The following is a 13,141-nucleotide window of genomic DNA, read 5'->3' as shown; positions in this document are numbered from 1 at the left end:
TTTCCCATCAGCGAAGAATTCCCAGTAAGCACGGGTCATAAGCTTGTGTTGAATAAGTCCCTGCACTTTGTTCACATCACCCATCGCTACCACCGATTGGATGGTTTAGTGAGGTCCACGAATCGGCCTGCCAGGGCTCCTCACAGAAGATGATCATATTTGACTATCTAGAGGAAGTAAAAGTCATTACAAGGCTTCTTTAGGTAAACCTGCGGAAGGATCATTAACGAAGGCTCCAGTGGTGAGAGGCCCAGATTGGCTGAAATAAGGCTGAGGCCGAGGTGGGGTGGTGGTAACTCTGTGGAACCGTGGTTCATCCTCCATAAAGTGAGGTCACCCGTACCCTCAGTCTCTTCTGCGCACACGGCAGCTGAAACGGTGGATTACTCAGCTTGTGCATCGATGAAGAACACAGCTTGCTGTGAGAACTATTGTGAATTGCAGGACACATTGATCAGTGATACTTCGAATGCAAATTACGGCCACGTGTTCCTCCCGGGGCCTCCCTCAGCGAGAGAGGTGCGTTGCAGAGGATGTGCGGCCGTCAGGACACCAAACTGTCTTCAGATCAGTCACCCCCCCATTTTTTTTACGAACGAGTTACAAGATAAACCGATTAATTAATCGCATATATAAATATTTGCTAAGAAATCCTCACAAATAACAATAATTACATTTGTATTTATTATATTTTTTTTATTTAATATGCATAATTTGTCATATTTAAATAATTATACATTATATTATAAAAAAAGTGTATATATATATATATATATATAATTGCACTGAATATATATAAATTATTTGGAATTGCATGTTGTCCAGCTGTATTTGAATGCAAGCACACGTTTTCATCTTGTGCTGTCACTGGTGTCAAGCTTGAGTTTGGTTTGTTGTCTGTACAGCTGAGCTTTGCCTTTACAACAGGAGTTTCGATGAAAAAAAGATGGTACTTCAAGCTTGAATTGCCATGATGGTAGGAGTATTGCTTATTATGATCAGTAGACATGATGAATGTTTTACATTTAACATTTTTATAATAAATTGCACTGAATTCCTGTATGTATATGTACTGTATATTTGCCTATATCATGCCCCCTCTTCAAACAAGTGTCATAGTTTCTCACATTAAAAATCTATTCACCTTATTTAGTGCGTATCTTCTTTGTTACTTAATGTAAAGAACTTAACTGTATTTAAAATGACTGATAAGGTAGTGATTTACAATGAGACAATGACATAAGATAATAAAATGTTATTCTTTTTAAACATGGAAGACACTGGCTATATTGATAGTGTGACTCAATTGGACTGACCAAATTAAGACATGTGAATACAAATTCTGCGAAAACATTTTAAAACAAACCGTAATTATCAAACAAACAAATACTTTTCTTTTATTAAAATAATTATATTTCAAATCCATTCGGTACATTACATCTCTGAAACAACGCATAGCCAGGAAATTACTTTTGGGTGGGCCTCACTAAAAATCGGTGGGCCAAGTTTACGCCAAAACATTTTTAAACCACATTTTCCTTAACAACCGGGATGTGGCAAATTCAAAAAGTTATTTCACACTTTCAGAAATCAGAATTTCTTTATTTTTGTAATTAATTTTTTTTTATTGATTCCAACATTAAATAAAGAAAAGGAAAACATATACATGGGATCAACATTTAAACCCCACAACCACCCATCCCACTTCCCAACCCCACTCTGACACTGACATGTGGTCACATATGAAAAAAGAAAAGAAGCAAACAAACACACAAAGAGATAAGCCAAGTCACTGGTCACTCGCGTCATTCTCTCTCTCCCGCTCTGGCGGTGGTGTGGCTGTTTATATGCCACTCTCCCCATGCTCACTGGAATTAGAGACAGGTGTTAGACATAATTTAGCTCAGGTGTAAGCGCCCTTACCGCTTTCTTTCTCTCCAGACGGACGCTTGACCATGCCCCCGCTGCCACAATATATAATAGTCAAACACATTTATACCTCCACCTCTGTCTCCATCCTCCAATAGGCATTACCAGCAGGTGGGTGTGTCTTTACACACCCACTTTGTAAAGACCAAGCCTATACAATCTATAGGGTGTCCAAAAAAATCTAATGTAAAACCTTGAATTACATAAGGCGCACCCTTGCAACTCTAGACTTGATGTTTTTTAGAATACTAGCCCACACTCCCTCCTTCAATACCAAGTTTAAATCTTTCTCCAATAATCTCTTGATAGAAGTTAAAGTACCATCCCCAGGCTCTGAATTAGCAGGGAGTAATACACTGATGCCTTATGACCTTTTCCAAAAGCAGTAATCACATTCACAGATTATCTGCAGTTTTAGGGGGGTGCATGCTAATCCCAAAAATAGTTCAGAGTAGGTGGCGCAGCTGTATAAAACTGAGATCTGGGAATCCCAAATGTTGAACCAAATTTTAAAAAAATCGCTTTTTAAGGGACTTAGATATATATATATATATATATATATATATATATATATATATATATATATATATATAAAATTAATTCTAGAATTAATCTTATTGACTGATGAAATAAATGTATAGTCCCTACCTGATGGGTTCAAAAGACTCCAAATATCTTTAAGGCCAATAATTTTACACATCCTGTGAAGTGTTAGTGTTGCTCTAGGGGGCTTACACAATTTTGCTTCACTATGATCAAGGATTGAGTCCATCAAAAGATTAAAGTCTCCTTCCAATATTATATCATGAGGGGTGCCAGCGGCTTGCAACATCCTTTCAAGATCTATAAATGTGCGTAAATATTAGCCAAAATCATCCTTTGCCCCTGAATTTCTGCTAAAACAATTATGACTCTTCCTAATTTATCTTTAATCTGTTTGAGACATTTGAATTGTAGATGTTTACTTATCAATGCATAATTACCTGCTATTACTTATGCCAGCACTAAATAAAACATGCCCACCCCATATCTTCCCAAATTTTTCAGATTCCTGTGGGGAAAGATACATTTCTTGAAGAAATACTATATCAAATTTCTTACATTTAAAAAAAGAAATAACCTTCCTTTTATGGGGTGCACCAACCCATTCACATTCCACGTAGAGAGAGACAATCCACTCATATTAACATTTTACATTTTTGAAAAAATAAATTGTGAGTCAAAAATAAAATTATAAAGACCACATTCCAACATTGGTGCAACTTTCAATACCCGAACATCCCCCAGAACAAAAAAAACAAAAACACAAAAAAACAAAAACATATGCATTAACCCCATGCATGAAGGTGCCAGTGGTGTCCATCCCTCTAAACTAAAACAGTCCATGTACGCCTACGAGAGTCCCCGTGACAACTTTGCTGGTGGATTTCTCAAATTCTGTGTTTTTATACAAATTTTGTGAGACAGAATTACACAACAGAAAATAATCTATAAAACAAACTCCGGCCAATAGGCAGAATAAGCACAAGGAACATGTAGATTTCTCTACATAACTGTCCCTCCACAAAACAAGCTCCAGCCGCTAGCGAAACCAGCAAAAAAAAATCAACAACAACAAAAAACGTAGAGTTTCCTCAGGCAGTCAAACGAATGTTCAGTGAGCCGGCCCATTCAGCTGTTACATGAGTGTAATAAATGCCCTAATCACTCTAATGATTTGCAAGAAATATTCCACAAAAAAAAAACTTCCTCCAAGAGGACGCATCAACACAAAGAATGTGCAGATTCATCCACAAACTGTCCCGAAGGAGTGTCATTCCACAAAACAAACTCCAGCCGCTAGGGTAACCAACACAAAAAGAAACACAAAAGGCGCTCAGTTCCTCGGACAGTCGAGGGAATGTTCAGTGAGTCAGTCCCACTCGGCTGGATCACACAATGACTTACTCATTGAATTTACTTTATAAAGGACATCACTTGATGTGGGTATGTAAATATTTTGCAGCCATCCTTAATATCTATTCTCAACTTGGCCCAGGAACATCAGTGCAAAAGCGACCTTCTGTTGATGTAAGAGTTTCTTGCATTCCTTGAATCTATCACTTTTCTCTTTTGTCGAATTAGCAAAGTCTGTGAAAAAGAAAATGCTGTGATTCTTCCAAGAAAGCCTTCCTTTTAGCCTTGCATAACTCAAAATATTTATCAGATGATCTCAGAAATGTGGCCAGAATTGATAAGTGAATTTCATCTCCATGGCAGTGATCGATCGACGTATTACAGCAAAATCCTCCAAGTCAGCAACGACCTTTGTCAGCATTGCCGTAATGTTCAATAGTTAACACTGAATCTCTTCCACCACACCATCCAAACTGAGTCCTCGGTCTGTGGCCCTGTCAGGGTTATCAGCTTGAGCACGAGTCTTTTAATGTCTCCAGAGCCCAAGGATTTAGAATTCTTTGACGTATTGTCTTCATAGAACATTTATGGAAAAAGGTGTTACGAATTTCACTGGTTTATGACACAAAAAAGATTAAAACAAACAAAGTGTCCAGAGCTCGCCGTTCACACGTCTGAACCTTGCATAGCGCCATGTGACTCCCCCTGAATTGTTTTATTTTAACACTATTTTATAAATTGGCTATGCCACTGCTTTGAAGATAAATGTGTTTGTCTTTATTATTCTTTATTGTGTTTGTGTGTGGGTGAGTGAGTGAGTGTTCAACAAAAAGCTGAATTTCCTCTTGTCTTAAATATATTTCTTCCTTTCATTTAGATGCCACACATGAACTACATTACAGTGAAATCAGCTTAACTTCAGCACAACTCAATACTGCTTCACCACTGACAAAACCCCTCACAGCTTCTAATATCATGCCTCTATTCACACACATACACAGGCAGATGTGCAGCCATCTGTCACACAATTCTTTATGTCTTTACAGGCCTTAACACACTGAAGAGACACTTTCTTAAATCAATCTTGACCTAAAGTAACAAAGACCTAATCACTCCACTTTCACAAAATCATCTTCATTCACTAGAGACAATGGCTGCTGCAGGTGGTGTGTGTGTGTGTGTGTGTGTGTGTGTGTGTGTGTGTGTGTGTGTGTGTGTGTGTGTGTGTGTGTGTGTGTGAGCGTGTATTTATCACTTTGTGGGGACCAAAGTGAGGGTGGCCACTTTGTAGTAAAACCTGAAATTTTTGACCTTGTGGGGACATTTTGTCGGTCCCCATGAGGAAAACATCTTATAAATCATACTAAATTATGTTTTTTGAAAATGTAAAAATGCAGAACGTTTTCTGTGAGGGTTAGGGTTAGGGGTAGGGTTAGGTTTAGGGGATAGAATATAAAGTTTGTACAGTATAAACACCATTATGTCTATGGAAAGTCCCCATAAAACATGGAAACACAACAAGTGTGTGTGTGTGTGTGTGTGTGTGTGTGTGTGTGTGTGTGTGTGTGTGTGTGTGTGTGTGTGTGTGTGTGTGTGTGTGTGTGTGTGTGTCAAAAAGCAGTTATGGACAGTAGGCCATCATGATCAAGTGGAATACAGAATGTAGTATAAGTTTGTGTCTTCAAATGGTATTGACAGACTAAGAAAAACTAAAACTAAACTCTGTTTTTATACTGATGTCCTTGCTTCTGAGAAATCTTGAAGTCTTAGTTAAGTATTTTTGAAAACAATTATGAACATTGCTACGTCCCATGCAGCTTTGCCATGCCATGAAATATTGGCGTTACTTCTAAACAGTAAACAATCAGCTATTCCAAATAATGTCATGGTTACTGTTGTAACCTCCGTTCCCTGATGGAGGGAACGAGATGTTGTGTCGATTGTAGTGACACAAGGGGTCTTTCTTGAGAGCCTTCCAAATATTCATCCAAATTTTGGCAGACAAAATTTGCATGTCCACCCCCCAGACATACAGTTATAAAGGGAAGCGGCCGTTTACAGTGGTAGGTCTAGTGTCGTGGCAAGGGGGACACAACCATCTCTTTCCATCAGGGAATGTAGGTTACAACAGTCCCATTTAAATACGCCATGCACTAAACCGTGTTACATGAGCTGTTAACACAGGTGCAAGCAAGATGCTGCGCGCTAGAAGCAACAATATTGGCTGCACGTAACCCTCCCCAACGCCCCAAAAAAGTGTCAAATACAGTTCTTAGGTTCCCAGCACCCCTGAGGGGGTAACAAGCGACATGAGGACATGGGAGCAGCCGGCCAGCCGCAGCCTTTTCTCTCTCTATGTTTCTCGTCATAGAGCATAAAGTGGCTGGGGCTATCTTAATGCTATAGAATGTGTTGGGGAAGGCATTCTATGACCACTTTGTAGCAACCATCGAAAAAGCGGCTAAATCAACAGTCGGTCTTATCAAGACAATAGCCCCTAAAAACTGGGTCTCAAGCCAAACAACAAACTTACTTGACCAACGAAATCGAGCCAAACGAGACCGAAAAGAAAAGAAAGAGTGCCATGATCTAAGTCAAAAGCTCCTCGAGTCTTACCAGCAGGACAGAATCGGCTTTCTATTAAAGAAACTCAAGCATCTCAAGGAAGCTGCGAAAGAAAACAGGCTACGAACCACATGGGAAGTTATCAATGAGATCAGCGGCAAAACAAAATCAATAAACAAGCATAAAATGAAGAAAACAGACGGTAGCAATATCAATTCTTCTAAGGAACTTCTAGACGAATGGCAAAATTACTTCAAAACTCTACTGAACAACGAAACGGTCACGGAACATCTACACATCGAGCCAGCTACCAGAGACTTAGAAATCGATATAGGCCCACTCACGCTCAACGAAGTCAAAATGGCCGTAGACAAACTCAAAAATGGCAAATCACCAGGTTCCGACTATCCCATTACTGCCGAAGCTCTTAAATATGGAGGCCCCCACGCAGTCAGACAGCTGTGTAACATATGCAATGATGTCTACATGCAAGAAAAAGCACCAGAGCAATTCACCACCAGTCTCATCGTTCCATTGCCCAAGAAAGGCGATCTTACATTGATGAATAACTACAGAGGGATCAGTTTGATGTCGATCGCGGTGAAAGTCTATAATAAAATTCTTCTTAATCGAATAAGAAAACCAGTCGACGACATCATGAGAAAGAATCAAGCAGGATTTCGAAGAGGAAGAGGATGCACCGAACAAGTTCACATACTTAGACGAATAATCGAGGGCGCCATCGACAAGAACCTAGACCTCTACATCATATTCGTCGACTTTAAGAAAGCGTTCGATTCGGTTACACGAAACGTCTTGTTCGACATCTTGCGACACTACAGAATTCCCGATAAAATTGTAAGAGTGATTCGCACTATCTACAACAATTCAAAAAGTCAAGTAATGGTTGAGGGTAAGCTATCGGAACAGTTCAACATCTCAACTGGAGTTCTTCAAGGAGACACACTAGCTCCCTTTCTATTCATCATCGTCATAGATTTCGTCCTAAAGAAAGCAGAACAAGAGCATGCAATATCAACGGGCTCACATGGCCAGGGAGAATGGCGTCACAACCCAGTGGGCTAACCTCTGTTTGGAGACAGCGTTCCCTTTCCACTGTCCACCAAAGCAGACAAAGAGTTGCTCAAGACATCTAAAGCTCTGCGTGCGGTCCAAATAGATACGCAAAGCATGTACCGAACACAGCAACAAAGGGGCTGGGTCTGCCTCCTCCCGGGGCAGCACTTGCAGGTTCACGACCTGGTCCCTGAAGGGGGTCGTAGGAACCTTGGACACGTAGCCTGGTCACAGTCTTAAGATGACATGAGTATCTGCTGGACCGAACACCAGGAAAGTGTCACTGACAGAGAACCTTGCAGGTCCCCTACCCTGTTGATGGAAGCTATCGCTATCAGGAAGGCCGTCTTCAAGGAGAGGGCCTTGAAATCTACTGAGTCAAGCGGCTCGAAGGGGGTTCTCTGAAGGCCCGAGAGGACCACTGAGGGATCCCAGGAGTGGAACAGGCTTGGCTGGGGAGGATTCAGTCTCCTGGCACCAATAAGGAACCTGATAATCAGGTCGTGCTTACCCAAGGACTTACCATTCACTGCGTCATGGTGGGCCGAAATAGCGGCTACATACACCTTCAAGGTAGAGGGGGACAGCCTCCCCTCCAACATCTCTTGCAGGAATGAAACCACTGACTGAACTGCACATCTCTGCATGTCTTCAGACCGGGAATAAAACCAATTTGCGAACAAGCACCACTTTAGGGAGTAAAACTGCCTGGTAGAGGGAGCTCTGGCTTGGTTGATCATGTCTACAACCGCTGGTGGTAGGTCACTCAGATCTTCCGCATCCCGTCCAATGGCCAGAGTTGGAGGTTCCAGAGGTCTGGGCGCGGATGCCAGAAGGTGCCCCGTCCCTGGGAAAGAAGGTCCTTCCTCAGGGGAATTTCCCAGGGAGATGCTGTTGTGAGGAGCGTGAGATATGAGAACCAAGTCTGAGTGGGCCAATGAGAAGCAACTAAAGTGACTTGTTCCCCATCCTCCCTGACCTTGCACAGCACCAGTGCAAGAAGGCTCACTGGGTAAATGCTTACTTGCGCAGCCCCCGGTGCCAGCTGTGTACCAGCGCGTCTGTCCCCAGAGGGGCCTCCTTTAGGGAGTACCAGAACGGGCAGTGGAAATTGTATTGGGAGGCAAAGAGGTCTACCTGTGCCATGCCGAACCAGTCCCAATTCAGCTGGACCATCCAGCCTCCACTTTCCGCTGAGTAAGAACTGCCACGACAGCGCGTCCTCTGCAGTGTTGAGGTTACCCGGGATATGGGTGGCATGCAGCAACCTGAGTTGCAACCGCTGCTGACTCCAAAGGAGGAGATGGTGGGCGAGTTGTGACATATGAAGAGAGCACACGACATGTCTGGACACCTGCTGTAGGGGGACTACTGTCCGCAGAAAACAGAGGCCTGTCCAAGGGTTGAAAGTCTGACTGCAGGAAGGGATGATTAACACATGGTACGTGGTTAACCTTGGTGGGCAAATGGGGCACGGGCTGCACTTGGGCAGTGCTGCGGCATGATGTGAGAGATTGCTTCCGTCAGCCTCTTTACTGCCAAAAACTGCTGGGTGAAGTCGTCGACAGTGCCGCCAAAGAGACCAAGCTGGGAGACAGGGGCGTTGAGGAAGCGGGCTTTGTCAGTGTTGCGTATCTCCACCAGGTTTAGCCACAGGTGACGTTCCTGGACCATGAGGGTGGCCATCGCCTGCCGAGTGCCCCCGCTGTGACCTTCGTGCCTCTGATAGGTGGAAGGTCATCTTTAAAAGGAAGTGTCCTGAAAAGGAATTTTAAGAATTAAAAATACTCTCTCTTAGAGGAGGAAAATACTTCTCTTTTAGACGGTATGCACTCTTTACAAAGTGCTGCTGAAGCACCCAGGGGCGTGAACTGCACAGCGTGCAGAGAAGGAGAAAGCCGCTTGAAATGCGTATAATGCCATAGATCCAACAGCAATGCTCTGGTAGAGGTGAGTGGAGCAGTAGTGAAACTCAGCTTGCTGCACAACCGCTCAGCTCCGAAGAAAAAATCTGAATGACAGACTCACGCCCGCTTCCCTTTATAACTGTATATCTGGGGGCGGGACATGCAAATTCTGTCTGCCATTTTTAATTGGCCTTTTCTCAAATCCAGAGGTATGCAAGTCTCTCAAGAAAGACCCCTTGTGTCACTACAATCAACACAACGTCGAGTGAGTGACAGAAGGGGAATCTTGCTTTATGCACACAAAAATGAGTGTTCAGCAAACTTGGGCAAACATGAAATTTTGTTTAAAATGAAATTAAATTACTCTGCCTCACCCCTCGACCATTGAAGGATGTAAGGAAATGTGACAAATTGGTCACAAATTACTACTCATTTTACCTTAAGGGACTAAATACAATAGAACACCTCATTACAATAATTATCCATTTCAATATCCTTATATCTAATTTAATTACACAATTTTTTTCTAAATGTTAAATGCTTAATGCTGCCTTTGCAGGCTATCGTAATTATCATAGGAGTTTCTAACTTGAAATTTGCACATAGATGCTCCTTCAATTCATAATTATAGATGGGAAAATCAGAGATAATGCTGCCTTCGAGTGCACATGAAGCTCCTATACATCTGAGTTGGCCATTCGTTACGTCAATCATTCAATTCGGAAATACAATATAGAAGAAGCCAAACTAAAGCAGATACTGTAAAATCAAATTAGAAAACAAAACAAAAAAAGTTTGCAGAAAAGGAAGGAATCTAGCTTTTTACTATTATCATTATCAATATCATTATTATTATGTTATCTTTATTACTATAATTAATATTAGAGTAGAATATTTATCGTGAAAGGAGGTATGCAGCGACTAATCACTGTGGTATAGGCGCATTGTATACGGAACCTTTAGTCCCTATGCTGTCATTAATGTAGGTGACCGTTTTCTTCAATGGACACTTGGAAATGTCCCACAGTGTTTTGATTCTAGGGCCTCTTTACCTTTATATTTATTCAAATTTTTTGAAGGGCCGTTTTTGTTCTGTCTTCTCAAGTGCATGAATGACGATAGTATTTATTTTTTTTCTGTAAAATCTGAACTCCAAATGCAAACTTTCATATCTCAGAAATTTAGATCATAAACAAACTAGGCAAAAGGTTAAGCAAATCTGGGTTATTTGCATTATATAATTTAATAAAATTACATTTTATAAATTGTTACGTCCCAGGGCGTATCTTTCTTTTATTTCCTTGTTACATCTGTGGATGTAGAAGTTGCATGTGTATTGACTATACATTGTTTGTATGTTTTCTGTTGTCTCCCTTGTGTTCCCTGTCATCCCAACCAGGTTAATTTACATCAGCTGTGAGTGATTAAGATCGAGTGCTGAGCAGCTCTGATTGGTGCAGTACCAGAAGAACATGGGAATAAAGCTGAGATGGAAAGTCTGCTAGGAGAGACGCTTTCCTCCTGCCCCAGCATTGATAGCCTTTGTGTTTTAATGCGGTTGTTAATTGGAAACTACAAGTTGGTTTTTTATGTTAAACTTACCCCAATTTAAACATTGTACTATAAGTTCCTTTGTTGGGTGTGCAATCTTTTCCACCTGTTGGTATCCACGAAAGCGGTAGAGAGGTGGGCGCCATTTTCTTTGTTGTTAAACCTGTTTTCTCTTGTTTATGGCTAGGTAGGGAGTGAGGCAAGATTTATGTTGTTATTTTATATTTCTTTGTCTGTAAGGGTAAGTAGTTTGTGCCTCCCTTTCAGCTAGACTCATTAGGGCCCAAGCCTTGAAAAGGCAAGGCCCTATTGTTTTCGTTAGGATTATTAGGGCCCAAGCCTTGAAAAGGCAAGGCCCTATTGTTTTCGTTAGAATTATTATTAGGGCCCAAGCCTTGAAAAGGCAAGGCCCTATTGTTTTCGTTAGGATTAATATTATTATTTTTTTTACGACTATTGGGGCACTTTTGGGGCTCTTAACGTGCTCAAACTCTTGAAACTTTGCACGTGGGTCAGAACCCGCGGCCATTAGGGCCGGGCTGAAGCTGATACCCGGGCGTGGCAGGGGGGCTCGACGGCGCCCCCTGGAACGGGGTGCGAAAACTTGGTCCATAAATCAAACACGCTTGCATGTAATAATATGAAACTCGGTACACATATAGATCTCATCGTTTCATATATCCTTCATACTTTTACTTTTTACCTCAGCCCAACAGGAAATCGTCTATTTAGGGTTCTTTGGAAAACACATGCAATGGAATTTGAAATACTCCTCCTAGAGAATTCTACCTATCACCACGAAACTCGGTCAGCATGAAGTCAAGACATTGAGGATTAAAAATTGCCGGCGGATTTTTGATATGTCGAACGGTTTGGCCGTGGCGAGGAAACGAAATGATGGCGCGAAAAGAGAAACAGGAAGTGTGTTATAACTTCTGCATACATTAATTGATGTCGATGAAACTTCAGCAGTGTGTTCGCTGTAAGAGGCCGATCGCATGGATGTGACTATTGTGAGTCAAAGTTATAGCGCCACCAACTGGCAGAAGGAAGTGTGTCACTTTCAAAATGCTTTGAAATCACCCTCTTATTTTTACCCGATTTACTTACAACTTTAGGTGTATAATGTAAACATATGGCAGATGTAGACATGTGAAAGGATTATTGATATCTTCGATACTGTCGCCGCAGCAACGCTTCAAACTCGAATATTCTTTTTTGATGCTTTTGAGACTCTTAGCATACTTGAAATTGCATGAAACTCGACAGACACATCACATTTATTAGCCAGTAGACATGTGCAAAGTTTCAGAAACGGGCGTGGTGCAGGGGCTCAGTAGCGCCACCTTTTGACAAAAGTGGGGGGGTTGCTTTACACTTTGACCCACAGTCACAAAACTCAGTAATTATATTGTTCTCATCGAGCCGGACAACTTTCTAATTTACAGTCATTAGCTCAGACCAACAGAAAGTCAGCTATTTTGGTTTGAATGTGGATGTTTTGGAGAATTTTCTCTCCCTTTCTCACTGACCCAACGTCTCTCTGTGTCTGTGGGGAGGGTGCTGATTTTGCTGAAGAGTGAAAATGCTTTTATTTTTGTTTTTCAAGGTTTTGGGGCCCTTAACGTGCTCGAAAACTCTTGAAACTTTGCACACAGGTCAGAACCCGTGGCCATCAGGGCCGGGCCGAAGATGGTACCCGGGCGTGGCAGGGGGGCTCGACAGCGCCCCCTGGAATGGGATTCGAACACTTGTCCGTATATCAAACATGCTTGCATGTAATAATATGAAACTCGGTACACTTGTAGATCTCATCGGGCCGAACAACTTTCATGGTCTAAGTTTTACGCCAGCCCAACAGGAAGTCGGCTATTATGGGTTGTTTGGAAACACATGCTCTGGAGTTATATATTTTCCTCCTAGAGAATGAATCCAATCGCCACCAAACTCGGTCGGCATGAAGTCAAGACATTGAGGATGCTACATTCCGGACGGATTTTTGATATCTCGAACGAGTTGGCCATGGCGAGGAAATTGATTTAGGACTAAAAATGGACACATAAAGTGTGTTATAACTTAGTTAGTTCTATCTACAGTTACAAAACTCGGCGTGTATATTGTTCTCGTCAAGCCGAACAACTTTCTAATTTACAGTCATTAGCTCCGACCAACAGAAAGTCAGATATTGTGGTTTGAATGTGGATTTCTTGGAATTT

General features: G+C 41.7%; 1 pseudogene; it reads left to right on the top strand.

Annotated features, from left to right (window-relative positions):
• Nucleotides 1-367: 367 nt before the first annotated feature.
• LOC127631349 (uncharacterized) lies at nucleotides 368-520 on the top strand (annotated as a pseudogene).
• The last annotated feature ends 12,621 nt before the right edge of the window (nucleotides 521-13,141 follow it).

This window comes from Xyrauchen texanus, chromosome 37 (assembly GCF_025860055.1).
Source record: "Xyrauchen texanus isolate HMW12.3.18 chromosome 37, RBS_HiC_50CHRs, whole genome shotgun sequence".
NCBI lineage: Eukaryota > Metazoa > Chordata > Actinopteri > Cypriniformes > Catostomidae > Xyrauchen > Xyrauchen texanus.
The sequence above is the reverse complement of the archived record's forward strand: the minus strand, read 5'-3'. Positions and strand labels throughout refer to the sequence as shown.